Consider the following 15,387-nt stretch of genomic DNA (forward strand, 5'->3'; position numbering starts at 1 on the left):
TTGGAAATCGTTTTTAAATTGGAATTGTACTGGGATCTGTGTCTATGTGTGTGTCTGTTGTATGTCTTAATTAAATTAGAGCTAGCTAGCCTGGATGCTTTGATGTATAGTAATTTGAGATGTTAATTGAATAAACAGTAAGGAAGCTAAAAGGTTAAGTTTACATTTGCATTTGTTGTATAAAGCATTCAAATGTGGGGGTAAAATCTTGCACCTGGCTAGGAGATGCCAATCAATGTGTTTATATTACTATAAAATTAGTGGGATGAAAATGTTATTGTTAGAAGATGTGATGTTAAAAGCCTAGGATACCATGGAAAATTTACATTCAAAGGAAAAGCTAGGTATAAAGAGAAAGGAGTTTGAGTTTGTAAGGCAGAGGCATTTAAGATCTAACCAGCCCATAAGCCTATGTCTGGAAAGGAATCAAATTGCAAGGAACATCATTTTGAATTTGTAAGGTCAAATGTACTTTGCCTGGTGTCTGTTTAAAGTCTATGGGTTATTGTGGCCTTGGTGAAGATTTACCTGGGAATGATTAATTTGGGGATTTGTTTAAAAGTTATTATGGTAGTGATTTTGTAGACATGTGTATGTGTTTAATTTGTTGTTAAATTAATAAATGTTTAATATAGTTTTATATAGAAAAACCTTTGAGGCTCAGTGGTCTTATTCCTGAATTCAAAGCTGCATCTCAAGCATACCAATTGAAAATATAGGTTATGACATTGTTCAAGTTTCCCTCTGGGATTTAAATAACTTAGCCTTTACCAATTCCTTTGTCATAACTGATTTGACTCAAAGATGGGAGTGTTATCACTGAACGGTTGACTAATGATCTCATGATTTTATCATCTGCTGGTACTGGAACTGATGATATCCATCATCATAAACCGAACAGCACAGGTCAGTGTGCAAGTGTCAAATCTTTGGCAGACATATCCAATTAGTCCCACTCACCTACTGTTTCCCAATAGCCTTCCATAATTTTTCATTTTCAAGTGAATATCCAATTACATTTTGAAAGATATATTAAACGTGAAACTATTCCATGACTCACAGCATTTATAAGTGTTTCTTATGAAACCATTTTTTCTTCCTCCTCTGGGCAAGTGCTTATCTTTCACCTTTCTGCTTCAAACAGTGACATGTTGGGGTTTGTGAGTTCGGCAGTGGGTGGGAGCCATTATCAATGTGAATCCACATCCCATTATTCTAATTTCACATGTTGGTGCTCTAACATCCATTTCTTGATTCATGTCTCTTATTTGAATGCAGTAACTGTAAATATACCTGTTCTATCTTATTATGCTTTTCAATGTGCATGGAGAAATTTTCCACTCTAGTGCATTGCTGATCCAATAACACTCCAGCCACAGAGGTAGTCAAATGAATAAGCCACTCAGTAGAGCACTTCTACCACACTGTGTTAACTCAATGTCATTACAATGGTGCATCTCTTCCTTGAGGCCTTTCCTGCCTGGCTGATGCTCTGTAACTACAATGCTGAAAAGTTAACTATTTTTATTAAGAGCTTCCATCAAAATGAGGAGGCTTCAGGCCAATCCACATCCAAAAATCTGTTCTGAAAACTCTGATCACATTTTGACAGCTGTGACAAATTGCACCACAGCCCTTAAGACAATCCACGACATTCTAAAACAATCAATGACATTCTAAATAAAACAACCCACAACATTCTAAAAAAAAGTAACCACCTTATCACCATTATTAGTGGATCCTTTAATAAAATTCCAGAACCGAATTTGCATTTTTGTCAAAAACATTGGTTCTTCCTTGGACTATACCCAATCTGTAAACCAAGTTTAACTGAAATCTGTCCATTAGTTTTTGAGGCATATAGTTTACAGTCAAACAGACTAATAAAAAGGGGCAAAAACATTATCTCTGCCCACCCTCAGAGCAGAGGTAAAATTTTGCGCCTGATGCAAAGCAGTAATAACATTCTGGGAGTATGTTTTCCTTGCTTTTTGATCAGGCGGTTCTATGATTCTCACATAGCTGGAGTGTATAAGATCATTAAAGGTCACAAAAGGATATTGAAGTTCTTCCCCTCTCCCCTTATCATTTCATAGGTTGCACTTGAAACGCTACATTATCTCTCTGCAACATTTATAAAATCAAATCTGCAGATCAAGATGTTACAGATGTGCAGCCATCAATTTTGCAAGTGTCAATAAAGGCTTTTTTTTTACCTTTTTGGCTAGTTTTGCTGTCTTTTTTTAGATACAGTTGAAGGATAAATTGGATTTTGGGAGTAAAATAAGTACAACAGGGATGTATTTCAGGTGGAGGTAGTGCACACCTCCAAATGCTGTAAGCCATGGAATATTTTTATATTTAATATATCTTTCAAGATGTAATTGGATAGTCACTCGAAAAGGAAAAATAATACAAGGCTATTGAGAAAAGGTAGGTAAGTGGGACTAATTGGATAAGTCTGTCAAAGATTTGGCTGGAATCAATGGCTGGAACTTTCCCAACCCTGCAGAGGCAATTCTGGAGGTAGGGATGGCATCAGAATTTGGAACCAAATGCGTATGTCGCCCCACCCCCCTCCCTCAGCCCACATGTTCCGGCAATTCAGAAATTTTCCTTGAAGTGGGCCTCCAGTGACAACAGTACCTGCAGCAGGCATGCTATTAATATCATTAAGGGTTCAATTGCTGGTGATTTTCTGATAAGCAGGTTTGCTAGCATTGCTTCCCCGCCAACCCTCCCCAAACTGTTTTAAGAGCCCGGCAACATACTGGATGTGGCTTCATGGCAGGAGGTCAGAGAGCTCCATCATATGATTTTGCAGTAAGAGCAAATCAAAATGTTAACTGTTAGATGTGATTCTGCGATTTGGCAGCATTTGCTGATCAATCCTGGTTGTGCTAATAACTACACCAACAACCAATTTAAGATAATCAGTCAAGCTCTCAATGTGGCTCATTTACACTTGCTGGAAGCTTGGCCAAAATAGCCAAGTGGTTATGGTACTGGGTTTGTAACCCCAAGATCAAAAGTTCAAATCTCACAATGGCAAACTATGTAACTTCATCTGAAATAACAGATGGAAATGGGTTTGTACTCAAAAGAGTTACACTTGCTGGAAGGCTTGGCCTAAATAGCCAAGTGGTTATGGTACTGGGCTTGTAAGATCAAGAGTTCAAATCTCGCAATGGCAAACTATGAAACAATGTAACTTCATCTGAATAGGAACAGATGGAAACATGTTTGTACTCGAAAGAGTTACACTTGCTGGAAGTGACATGCACTCATACACAGAGACCTATTTTCTGCAAACAAAAGTCTTCATCCTTGTCCTGTTTTTGAAATACTCAGGAGCTTGGGGCCTATAGTTCTCTTTTTCTTTTCAGCAATGTTCAATCTAGACAGATTGATATTGTCTAGAGGTTCCCCTACACTAATATATCTGTTCTGGTTCATTTCCCATACAAGATTCAACAATGATTTATCATTTGTTGGATTTCTTCTGTACTGCATAACAAACGAGACCTGTACATACTATGAAACTTCTATTCCCTTTTCCTCTTTTACGACCTCTTCTTGCCAGTTTATTTGAGGTAGTTGACATCTTGCATGATTATTATTCTATGGGCAGAATTTTCTGGCTGACCTGAGGGTGGCAGACTCTCAAAGGAGACAGTCAACTATATTTGTCAGACAATTGGCCCTGAGATATGTTCAAACTGTGTGGGTGGACACCCCATGCCAGCGGTTCTGAAGCTCACAGTTGCTCTCCACTTCTATGCCTCTGGCTCCTTCCAGAGCCTGGTGGGTGATCTTTGCAGTGTCTCCCAATCAGCTGTCCACACTTGTGTCAGGCAGGTTACGGACACTCTGTTCAGATGGGTATTGACTTTCATCCACTTCTGCTGCGACCATGCAAGTCAGGCACAGCGAGCCAGAAGCTTTGCGGCCATTGCTGGCTTCCCCCATGTCCAGGATGCTATAGACTGTACATATGTAGCCATCAAGGCACCAGCAGGTGAGCCCGGTGCCTGCGTCAACAGGAAGGGCTTCCACTCCATGAACGTGCAGATGGTGTGTGATCACAGGATGCAGATTCTACAATTTTGTGCAAGGTACCCAGGCAGCTCCCATGACGCCTACAACCTCAGACACTCCCAGGTTCAATGAGCCGGCTTGGCTGGATGGTTGGCTGCTGGGTGACAAGGGCTATCCCCTCCGAAGGTGGCTCATGACGCCATTCCGCCGTCCAAGAACAGAAGCTGAGCTGCGGTACAATATGAGCCACGGCACCACGAGGGCTGTGGTGGAGAGAACCATCGGTCTTCTCAAGATGCGCTTCCGATGCCTGGATTGCTCAGGGGGCACACTCCAGTACCCCCCAGATTGCGTCTCTCTGATAGTGGTAGCATGCTGCACTCTGCACAATCTTGCGCTGGAAAGGGAGGATGCAGTTGACGATGAAGACCTTGACATACTGGATGAGGCTGCACACAATGAATCCAGCAGTGGCTCAGAGGATGAGGAAGCACAGGGCGATGATGAGGGGCAGTCCACTGACCCGCTATTACACCAAGGAGGCAGGGACACCCGGAACAATTTAATCCAACGAACCTTCAGCTAGCTCCACACACATGGATCAGCAGGATCAGCATTGCCTGGCGCTTCCACACGTGGCACTTAGGTGCTGCATCTTCCACCTTATCAGCTGCAACAAAGGGCTTAGTACAGAAACATCAATGTCCACTCAAACACTCATGATATGTCTGTGAAAAAGACAAATGCAGTACAAAGGGAACATCCTCAGCCATGGTCAGAAAAGTGGACTTTATTATGTCCAACATATAACAGAAACATCTCTATTGCAAGCATAAGTATATTTTTCCCTATTCTAAGGCCAACACAAAATCACCAGTGACATACTCGTTGAGTGCCTAATGTGCCTTATGCTTTCGTTTGTGGGTGCTACGTCTAGGTGCTGCCCCATCAGTCGGAGTGGCTTGTGAGCCAGTCTGCTGACTCTGCTGCCCTGTTGGCGTCGATGACCTTGGTGGGCATCCTCTGGCCCGTGGAGCCTGTGATGGCCCCGCCTGGGAGGGAGTGGCCAGTTCCAGAACTGGCACCTCCCCAGTTGTCGCAGCCTCAATGGAAGCAACGTTGACTAGCAGAGGAGCTGCTGCCTTCATCCTGAGTGCCCTGAGAGGATCTTGCAGCGACGACGGGCAGTTGCTGTGCCGACATGATGTCCCATTGGACCTCCCTGCTCACCGCAGATGTATGGGCACCGAGCGCTGACGCTTGGTGCCCACAACATCTCCCACATTGGGAATGACCACACATGGCCAGTACCGCTGTGAGGGCTTGCAGGTCAGAGCATAACCCAATCAGAAGATTCTCCATCCGATCGAACCCCCTCTCCAAGAGAGTCACCAATTTCTCAGTGGAGGAAGCGTGAAGCTCTGCCCTGAGGTCCATGCCTTCACGTGCACTCTGCCTGGACTCCTCCATTGCAGAGACCAACTGAAACATACCCTCATGCAACCCTGCCAGATGCAAACACGATTCCTGCCGTTTGTCCTAGAGCTGCTGCATTGGTGACAACTCCAGAGGCACATCATCAGTGCCGACTCAGCATGTGCCTGGTCCATTTAGCCCTCCGGCTGCTGGCGCTCTCGGCACTCCCTGTCCCTACCACCTCCTCCAGCGATTGTGAAGTGCCCTCTCCACTGTGACCTGGGACACTAGCCAACAGTAAATTTCCCACCGAAGTGTTTGTGTCTGCGCTGGTGCCTGGCTGGCTGAAATGATGTGCTGCAAGTTGCATTTATTGGGCCTCAGGTGTGGAGGAGGGGCTGCGGTGTCTTTGGGCGTGGCCATGTGGTAATGATGCTGAAATTAACAACAAGGACAGTGCCTCAGTTAGCGTAGTCAGTTAAACCTTCCATCCCTTTCCGCCCCAGCCTCATAAGTCACTCGCCCTTCCAAGACCCTAAGGAGACGAACATTGGTGGGGTGGAAAAGAGTCAAGAGGAGGCCCAAACATTGACGTGCATACAGACAGGCTGGTCAGATGGCCTCAGGAATGCCACATGGTATGTTATGTGCCATTGGAATGGGGAGAGTGCAGAGGTTCCTGACCTGGATGCATGCTGGCCTGGATGGTTGCGGTGCTGAGGAAACATCACAAACACTTGCGATATTTGCCGTGGATCACAGGAGATTGACAGGTCACATTATTGACCTTCATACCATTAGGAGGGGCATAGACCGGGTGGGCAGAAGGCAACATTTCCCCTTGGCGCAGGGATGAGTAACATGGTGGCATTTATTTAAGTTGAGTGCCATGAGGTTCACAGCTGAGGTGCTGAGAACATTTTGGACAGAGTAATGTGGGGCGCACTGGCTGAAAGGGTGGTGGAGGTTCCAACCCCCCTAAGATGCAATAAGTCTTTGGCTGTGCAGCAGCAATGCCATGGCATGTTAGGCCATGGGGATAGTGGTCACAAATGGGATAAGGTGACTTTGGAAGGTGGTGGAGATGCGATTCCTCAAGGGGACGAGGGACCTTGTGTATGATCCACACGTCAGTGTCTCAGTCTGTGAATGAGCAGTGGTTGCAGCATTAATGATTGCAGCAGCCATCAGTGGTTTGGATGGTGGGCAGACAGAGTGGATGGGACTGTGGACCTCAAATACCTGCCCGCTGGACCCCAGCCTCACCGACACCTGCCGCCCTGGCCGCCTGCCTCTTCCCCAGCTCCATGGCCTGCTCCTCGTAGGTGGTGAGGCGCTGGAGCAGGGCGTGCCCACCTCCAGTCCTCTGGCGCTCCCGCTGATTATGTTCAGTTTTTGCCTGCAGAATAGAGAAGAGGATTTATTGGGGCTGATCGCTCATGTACTCTGCACGTGCACGCCGCGGCCCAACCACAGTGGCCCAAATGAGTCCTCCAGCGGCTCCCGTCACACTACTGGTGATCAGTCTCCAGAAGATAGTATGGCTGGTCGAAACCCCCTCTCCCAACAGACACCTTGGACACATTCGGCGTCCATCACTTTGAATAACACACGGGTCTTAGTGGCCATGGCAAGGAGGCGCAACTAGGTGCAGCGCCGAGGCCTGCAGATGGCACTTGGCCACGACACCTTGAGGCTCCCCTCCCACCATCTCATCACCATCAATATGACATGTGTTGGAGTTCTGAGTATGTGTCTAGCTGCCTCCCCTGCAGGTTGCTCCAGACTACTCAAATGCGACAAACACCAACATATGCTGCGGGGAGAATCCATCTTCTCCTCAACCACTAAGGCTGATGTAAGCATGGTCAGTACCCGTTTGCACATCCAGCGTGTGCCAAATGCCCAATGCAGTAACGACAGCAAGACGTGGGGTGGTGGGGGGGCCTCAAAGGCTAAGGCCACCTTCTGGGTCAAATGACCAAGGCCGACATGGTACTTACCCTTCCAGAGCACAGAAAATCATTGAAGCACTTGCGGCACTGCGTGCCTGTGTGCCACACATCATCATAGGTGCTTACAGAGTCACCAACCTCCTCCCATCATCTGGATACAATATATTCCGACAGCTGGACACCTCTTGGAGGAGGACAGCAAGGCATGCATCGGAGAAGCGAGGGGCACACTGGCCCCGCCGCTGGCCTCTCCTGCAGCCTGCCCCCTCCTCCTGCTCATGCTCCTGTCCTGTGACAGCTGCCTCTCTCTCTCCCCGAGTGGCCATGGTGCACTGCCTTGAGCAGGCTGCCTGGCCACTCTTTATACAGGCTGCCGCTTCCCCATTGGAACTGGCAGGCTGAGCATGCCCACCTCTGCAACTATTTTCCCATTCTCCATGGGAGTCACTAACCCGCCGGGCCCGTGGAAAATAGCAATGCAACCCGTTTTGGTGGCAATTGGCTGCCAGTCCACCACCAAGTCGGTCGAGCTCGCCCGCCCTTCAAGGGCAAAATTCTGGCCTATGTTTTTGACTCATTTCATAAGCTTTTCTACATATTTCTCCCTCAAAATTGGTGGCACTAAGCCTTATTATGAAGTCTATTGTTTAGCCTTATTAGCATGATCCTCCTTAACCTAATATAAAATCCTTACGGATGCTAATTATTTGGTTTTATTCTACTGCCATTGTTAGCTCTACCATGACACCTGCCCTGCTATCCTTTCTTCCTTCCCTTTTTAAGTGCATTATATCCTGCAATAATATTAATCACAAGTCCTGTTTTTTATTCAGCCATGATTCAATTATTCCCTACCATAACTAGTTCTTCTCTATGAATTACTGCCATTAGTTTCCTTGTTTTGTCTCAGATCCATACAACAACTTAACTTGTTTTTATTAATCATTTATTTTTAAATGCTATTTTATATTTCTGCTCTATTTCTCTGATTCCTGACCATTTCTGTTACCCTTATTAATTTCCTTGATCTGACCTTTGCTCTCAACTTTTATATCTTTTATCTTCAGGTTACTGCTTTTTCTATCAGATTCCTTGTTCCATCCTTTTGGTTTTAAGTATAATCTACAACTCTATTTATCTTTTTAACAAGGACCTTGGTCTCATTCCAGATTAGATGCAGCTTGACCTAGTGGTACAGCTCATTCTTCTCCCAGTAGGTGTGTTATTATCCCATGAAATGATTACCACTCCTCATTACATCACTCTTTCACCCTCCTTCGTAAGTAACTTAGGAACAGGAATAGACCATTTAGCCCACCCCACTCTCCCCCTTCGAGCTTGTTCTGTCATTCATTAGATTATGGTTGATTTGAACATAACAGAAAAACATAAGAACTAGGAGCAGGAGTAGGCAATTCAGCCTCTCGAGCCTGCCCCACCATTCAATACGATCATGGCTGATCTCATTTTGGCCTCAACTCCAATTTCCCGCCCTCTCCCCATAACCTTTCAACCCGTTACTAATTAAAAATCTGTCTATCTCCTCCTTAAATTTATTTAGCGTCCCGGCATCCACTGCACTTTGAGGTAGTGAATTCCACAGATTTACAACCCTTTGAGAAAAGTAATTCCTCCTCATCTCTGATTTAAACCTACCACCCCTTAACCTAAAGCTATGGCCTCTCATCCTAGAATGCCCCACAAGGGGAAACATCTGCTCCACGTCTACTTTGTCTATCCTCTTTAGCATCTTATATACCTCAATTAGATCTCCTTTCATCCTTCTAAACTCTAGTGAGTACAGGTCTAAACTGTTCTATCTCTCCTCATAAGACAAGCCCCACATCTGTGGAATGAATCTAATGAACCTCCTCTGAACCGCCACCAATGCAATTTCCTTCCTCAAGTAAGGGGACCAAAACTGTGCACAGTACTCCAGGTGTGGTGTGACCAGTGCCTTATACAATTACAACAACACTTCCCTATTTTTATACTCTATTTCTTTAGCAATAAATGCCAAAATTCCATTTGCCTTCCTTATTTCCTGCTGTACCTGCATACTAGCTTTCAGCGATTCATGCCCAAGGACGCCCAGATCCCCGTGCACTGAAGCATTCTGAAGTTTCTCTCCATTTAAATAATAAGTCGCCTTTTTATTCTTCCGACCAAAATGGATAACCTCACACTTATCCACGTTAAACTCCATCTGCCAAATTTTGGCCCATTCACCTAACCTGCCCATATCCATTTGTAAATTTCTTATTTTTTCATTGCAACTTACTTTCCCACCTATTTTGGTGTTATCTGCAAATAGCTATAGTCCCTTCTATCCCTGAATCCAAGTCATTAATATACATTGTAAATAGTTGGGGCCCAAGGACCGAATCCTGTGGCACCCCACTAGTTACAGCTTGCCATCCAGAAAAAGACCCTTTTATCCCAACTCTCTGCTTTCTGTTAACTCCATGTGATCTTATTTTGTGTATTAATCTTTTGTGTGGTGCCTTATCAAAGACCTTCTGGAAGTCCAGATATACTACATCTACAGGATCCCCATTATCCACTTTGCTTGTCACATCTTCAAAGAACTCTAGCAAATTAGTCAAACACGATTTACTCTTCATAAAACCATGCTGACTCTGATGGATTGCATTTTGGCTTTCCAAATGCCCCATTACTACTTCCTTAATAATGGATTCCAACAATTTCCCAACAACAGGCATTAAATTAACTGGTCTATGGTTTCCTACTTTCTGCTTCCTCTCCCTTTTTGAATAAGGGTGTTATATTTGCATTTTTCCAATCCACTGCAACATTTCCAGAATCCAGGGAATTTTGGAATATTATAGCCAATGCCTCTACTATCTCTGCTGCCACTTCCTTTATGACCCAGGAATTTAGGCCATCAGGTCCTGGGGACTTGTCACCCTTTAATCCCAATAGTTTGCTCAGTACTTTTTCTTTAGTGATGGTGATTGTTCTAAGTTCCTTCTCTATACCCTCTGCACTACCTGTTACTATTGGGGTGGTACTAGTGTCCTCCACCATGAAAACTGAGGCAAAATGTTGATTAAACATCTCTGCCATTTCTGCGTTCCCCACTATTAACTCTCCAGTCTCATCCTCCAAGGGACCAACATTCACTTTAGCTACTCTCTTTCCTTTTATATACTTGTAGAAGCTTTTGCTATCAGTTTTTACATTTTGTGCTAGTTTTCTTTCATAATTTACCTTTGCTCTTTTTATTATGTTTTTAGTGATCCTTTGTTGATCTCTAAAAGTTTCCCAATCTTCCAGCCTGCCACTGACCTTTGCAATTTGGTATGCCTTAGTTTTTGCCTTAATGTTATCTTTAACTTCCTTGTTTAGCCGTGGATGCTTTGTCCCCCTCGTCCCATCTTTCTTCCTCTTTGGAATATATTTTACTTGGGAGGAATTGAATATCTCCTTAAATATCTGCCACTGTTCATCAACTGTTCTACCTTGTAGTCTCCCTGCCCAGTCCACTAGGGCCAATTCTGCCCTCATGCCTATGTAGTTACCTTTGTTTAACTCCAGAACACTAGTGTGGGACTCAATTTTCTCACTCTCAAACTGAACTTGAAATTCTAGCATGCTATGATCACTCTTCCCTACAGGATCCTTTACTATGAGATCTTTAATTAATCCCATCTCATTGCACACAACCAAATCCAGAATAGCCTGCTCCCTGGTTGGTTCCACAACATAATGCTTCAAGAAACAATCTCTAATACACTCTATGAACTCTCCCTCAAGGCTACCCTTGCCAATTTGTTAAGATCACCCATGATTATTGCCTTGCCTTTCTTACATGCTCCAAGTATTTCCTGGTTTATACTGTGCCCTACTGCTGAACTACTGTTTAGGGACTAATAGGTTACTCCCACCAGAAACTTCTTTCCCTTGCTATTTCTTATTTCTACCCAGACTGACTCTATGCCTTGCTCTCCAGTGCCTATATTATTCCTTACTATAACACTGATCTCTTCTTTTACTAACAAAGCTACACCACCTCCTTTTTCTTCCTGCCTATCCTTCCGAAACACTGAGTACCCTTGGATATTCAACTCCCAAACCTGTTCTCCCTGTAACCACATCTCAGTAATCGCCACCAAATCTATTTATCTCTATTTGCACTGTTAATTCATTAGTTTTATTCTGAATACTACATGCATTCAGATACAACGCCTTTAAGTTTGCCCTATTGCCAATTTTCCCTACTCTTATATGATTCTTTGGCGCAATATGGTGTTCACACACTCTGTCCCTTCCTTTCACTTTTTGGTAACAATCAGCCTTGTCACTAACCTGCACTCTTGCTCTCTCCTTAAACTTTGATTTTTTATATTTCCACGCAACTGAACCCTCCCCCCCCCCACCCTCCCCCCCACTATTTAGTTTAAAGCCCTATCTACAACCCTAGTTATGCGATTTGCCAGGACATTGGTCCCAGCATGATTCAAGTGGATCTACCCTCCTTTGTTCTGTAACCCTTAATACCCTTGCCGAACAAAAATCTATCAATCTTTGTTTGAAATTTTCAATTGACGTAGCCTCAACAGCTTTTTAGGGAGGGAGTTCCAGATTTCCAGTACTCTATATGTGAAGAGATATTTTCTGATAGCACCCAAGAATGGCCTAGCTCTAACTTCAAGGTTATACCCATTTCTTTGGGACTGTCCCAACAAAAGAAATAATTTATTAATATATTAAATCTTTTAGTTATCTTAAACCCATCAGTTAGATCACCCCTTATTCTTCTTTATTCATTAGAACACAAGGCTGCAACTTGTCCTCGTAATTTATCCCCTTTTTAATCTTGGTATCATTTTGGTCCATCTCTGCAACCCATCCAAGGTTAATGTATAGTTCCCAGGGTATGGAGCCCAGAACTGAATGCATTTCTTTAAATGGGAACCAACCGGAGCTCTGTAGATCTATAACATAATTCCACCCTTTAATATTTCAGCCCTCTTGAGATTGTTACTCTGTTGATCTATCTATCCTTTTGTCAGTTAGCACGTGGTTTATGTAATAATCCTGAAATTATTGCCTTCAAGTTTCTGCTTTTCAGTTAGCACCTAGCTCCCAAGACTCTCTTAGTAGGACCTCCTCCCTGCCTTATCATTGGTGTACTTCCAATAAAACAGTCGCTTCCAAATGTTCCTGGCCAAAATAAACAGTAAACAAATAAAGATTCTCTAACTGAACTTGGAATTTGACATTAATACAAACCTGAAATTATTTTTGCCTTTTGGCCGATATGTGGACATTTTAAATGTTGCAGTCTGTAATAGGTATGTAAATATTTTGTAAATATGTAATATATAAATTATGTAAATATTATGAAACTCCCAATACAATGTACAGCGCAATGGGAGAGCCCTGAGATCACAGGAGAGGGATTTCTAGCACCAGCAGATCAAATAATTACTAGCATAGTGAAAGGCCTACTCCTTTTCTGGTAGAAAGTGAATGAAGTCATGTGGGATAGCATCTCCCAAACCTACAACTTCTACTTCCTAGCTCTGCACATTATCATTGTAGGCTTACGGTGTCAGTTACTTAGTCAGTGTGCATTATGTAACAATGAGAGCGTGTGAAGCTAAATAGTTCCCAAACTATTTTGCACCCCAAAATGCTATGCCTTAAGTTCCAAGAATAACATTAATTGTCAGCCTAAGTTCACAATTTTGATGACTTTATGTTTCAGATATCCTCAACGCCGAACAAGACCACTTTGGGCCAGATGCTGCAGGTTCACAAACAAAAGGACGGAGATCTTTTGATTCAGGTCAAAACTTTATATTCTACACTCATTATGCAATGCTTAACCAGTAGGTCAATCACATGACATTCCTCTCCATTCTTTTTTGGAATTATCTTAGCCCAAAAAATGTGGTGAATGTTTCTTAGTTCCCTGCTTCACACTGCCAATTTCATGTAAGGTCTCTAAATATGGGAAGCACGTATTGCATCATGAAAATTTCAGTCAAAAGCGGCTGAAAAGAACCACAGAGTTTCAGACTTTTAATTGATTTGGAAAGGGCTGGGGTTTAAATAAAGCCACAGAGTATTGGACCTCATTGTGCATACGTTTCAGGTGTTATGTGGTCACACAAGGTTTCAAAATGTGGTGCAAGATAAGTGCACGCATTTCCAATGGGATGTACCTAGGATGCCACCTTGTCAAAAGGGTTCCTGTGTGCATACGTAATGACCATCAACAGCATAAAAAGATCATGGTGCAAATCAGATGTACAACATTGATTCAAAACGAGGCTGCCATTTTGTAATTTCACTCGCACAACTGAATATGATCTTAATCTTGAAAGACACCCACCAGTGTTCTTTCAAGGGATCATGAATCATACAGGTTAGTTGCAGGAATATAAGAACATAAAAACATTAGAAATAGGAGTAGGGTACTCAAGTAAGCCATTCAGCCCTTCAAACTTGCTCCACCATTTAATAAGATCATTTTAATATTCATTCATGGGATGTGGACATCGCTGACAACCTAATTGCCTTTGACAGCAGTTAGGAGTCAATCACATTGCTGTGAGTCTGGAATCACATGTCGGCCAGAGCAGGTACGGATGGCAGATTTCCTTCCCTGAGCAACAATAATGAGCCATGGCTGAACTTCTAACTCAACTCCACTTTCCTGCCTGATCCCCACATCCTTTAATTTACTGAGTACCCAACAATCTATGTCTTGAACATAAGAACATAAGAAATAGGAGCAGGAAAAGCCCATACAGCCCCATTGAGCCTGCTCCACCATTCAATACAATCTTCTGCCTCAATTCCACTTTCCTGCCCACTCCCCATATTCCTTAATTCTCTGAGAAATCAAAAACCTGTCCATCTCAGCCATAAATATACTCAACAATTTGAAACACTGCTGCCATTTTGGAATTCCACTTATGCAGCTGAATGCCATGTTAAACTTGACACCCCACCAACACTATTTAAAGGGATCATGAAGTTATTACAGGTTAATTGCTGGAACAACACTCTGGGTACCAAAGATTCACAATCCTTTTAAATAAAGAAGTTTTTTTTCTCATCTCAGTCCTATGTTATATACCCTTCGGGCAGAATTGTCCCAGATTTACACAAATTATGGTAGTGGACGGGAAAAAGGACGTTTTAGCCGCTGGCCGCAAAGGCAGCTTTCCGCACCGTATCATCCCATTCCCAGTATATCCTGCCTCATTAGTTATGCATTCACAGGGAACATGCCGGATCACTGGTGGGCAGGCTCAGATTTGCCCACCCTGCCATGACCTCAGCGCTTCCTTGCTCCAGAGGTCATATTTAAAGCGCACAAGAATATGTCTTCAGACCAGGACTGCTCCAGGCAATAGATGGCCCCAAAAGCAAAGAAGAAGGCAGCCCCCAAATTTAGTGACATCTCTCTGGAGCGCCTGCTGGATGCAGGGAAGGCCGGCGTGATGTCCTCTACCCCCGCTCTGGCCGCAGGAGGTCTACCAGAGTCACCAATCTAGCCTGGGAGGCAGTAGCAGCAGCAGTCATCACCACTGGAGCACAGGGGAGGTCAGCCATCCAGTGCAGGAAGAGGATGAATGCTCTTATCCATTCCTCCATGGTAAGACAACCACCTCATCACTCTCAACTCACACACTCACTAACCCATCACATATCCACAGGGATCTCACAACTCAAGAGACAACATCACTAACTCACACATACCCTCATTTCTCATTTCCTTCGGAGCTGGCATCCTCATCCCGTCCGTGGCTCCGCTCACCGCACAAACATTCCATGCAGTGCCATGCGTCTTGGTCACACTCTCTCCATCTGTTTTCATAGCTCACGACAGCAGGGAGGGGTCCTAGGCTGGGGTTGGAGTGGCCCACATTATGCCTTTCACTCCATTTGAGGAGCGTGCCATCACGCAGACTTGTGAGGACGTGGACCATAGTTGCAG

This window comes from Carcharodon carcharias, chromosome 13 (genome assembly GCF_017639515.1).
Source record: "Carcharodon carcharias isolate sCarCar2 chromosome 13, sCarCar2.pri, whole genome shotgun sequence".
NCBI classification, from domain to species: Eukaryota; Metazoa; Chordata; class Chondrichthyes; order Lamniformes; family Lamnidae; genus Carcharodon; species Carcharodon carcharias.